Below are 1642 nucleotides of genomic sequence, written 5' to 3'. Positions count from 1 at the left end.
AAGAGAGAGAGGGAGATGGAGAGAAAAAGGAGAAGTGTAGAAAAGGGTTTTGTAATCTCGGTATAGTGGTGTTGTGCCGTCTCCATGGCGACAGGCACAAAGGCCCGTGGTTGGCCATTGACGGCTAATTGTATTCTTCACAGCTCTTTTGTTAATTGTTGTCTGCCCAGCTCCCACTTCCTGCTGGGCCACGGCACAAAGCCACGAACAGGAGGGATTAGAAATGGCACATCAGCTCCCCCAATGCACAGCCAACCTCGCTCTGCCTCTTTCTCTCCCTCTGCTTCTCTTTCTTTCTCTCTCTCCTCCTTTATTTCTCCCCCCTTTCTTTCTCTATCGCCCTCTGTCCCCACAGAGCCTCGCATTTCTTTATCGTCTCCTCGTCTTGTACAGCCCCATGACTTCGCCGATTCCCTTTCTTTCTTTCCCTCTTTCTTTGCGGCTCTCTCTTTCTTTCCTTGAGGTCTTCACTTTTCCTCTTTCGTCTCTTTCAGCTGTGCTTTTTCTTTTTTTTTCTTTTTTTTTTTTGTTGCCTGCAGCACTGCCAGGAGGACAGCAAGGCAAACAGCTATTCACACTGATGCAGACAAGGTTACTGTCTTAGTTAGCGTTATTAAGGCGCAAATGGCCAGCACAATGCAAGAGCCCTTAGCTCAAGGCCAAAGATCCCACCTGTGTGTATGTGCATGTGCATGTGTGTATATGTGTGTGTGGGTGGGTGCATTGTGTGTGTACTGCTGGATTGGAAAAAAAAAAATCCTTGAAAATTTCACTGACACTGGTGCATCACAACCAACTCAACTCCATAATCATCCCACCCTGAACTCATGGAGACATAGTTTTTTTTTTTTTTTTTTTTTTTTTTTCATCTTTAAAACAAAGTTGAGATCTTAATTATGGGCCAATACAGTTTAATTCAGAATATAATATGAAATGCACAACTTGTACCACTACTTGTGTTATATCAATAAGTCATAATTCTGTTTTTTTCTGACAGGCACCTGAAGGTATCATAATGTAAAACAGGAGAAAGATGACCTGAATGATGAACTTGTGACCCCCGTGTCGGTAAAACAGACCGGATTGAACCGAATTAAACTGAATTCAGCCGAACTGGACTGAACTGTACAAACTGGACTGAATTTAATTTCAATTCATTTGAAAAGGGGGAGGGAAGCCAATTGAAAGATCGGGTTTAAATTCATGGACGATTTGGTTATCCGGTCAAATAAGTAGCCTATGTAAATACCGCGGTCATATATTATATTAACTATATTGACTCTCTCTCTCTCTCTCTCTCTCTCTCTCTCTCTCTCTCTCTCTCTCTCTCTCTCTCTCTCCTGGAAATCAGTCTCCCTTTAAGTGGGAGGTGAGCGGCAGGGCGCTGCGGACGGTGAGTGTTGGAAACCCAAACCAGTAGAAAGTCATCGGGAGCGAGAGGAGGGCTGCGCTCTCTCCAAAACATTACGCACCGCCGGTAACGCACACGACGCGCGTCCGCCTTCTGTTTCCCCAGCCGGTCACCTACCGACGCACCTCTCGGTCCCCGAAGGAGCAGCCGCAGAAGTCCGCGCACACACCGACGAGCAGCCGCGGTCCCAGCCCGCCGTGCTTTGCATGCTGTGAGCTTTTTTAACCGGGA

General features: G+C 46.4%; 1 protein-coding gene across 3 annotated transcripts in view; it reads left to right on the top strand.

Moving 5' to 3' along the window:
* Positions 1–1378: 1378 nt before the first annotated feature.
* Positions 1379–1642, top strand: part of sox13 (SRY-box transcription factor 13) — a 54771-nt gene continuing 54507 nt past the window's right edge. For all 3 annotated transcript variants that reach the window (XM_030052041.1, XM_030052040.1, XM_030052038.1), the window contains exon 1: positions 1379–1642. This exon is cut by the window's right edge and continues 58 nt beyond it. The gene's annotated coding sequence lies outside the window, so the exon portion shown is untranslated.

Source organism: Myripristis murdjan, chromosome 5 (assembly GCF_902150065.1).
Source record: "Myripristis murdjan chromosome 5, fMyrMur1.1, whole genome shotgun sequence".
NCBI classification, from domain to species: Eukaryota; Metazoa; Chordata; class Actinopteri; order Holocentriformes; family Holocentridae; genus Myripristis; species Myripristis murdjan.
The sequence above is the reverse complement of the archived record's forward strand: the minus strand, read 5'-3'. Positions and strand labels throughout refer to the sequence as shown.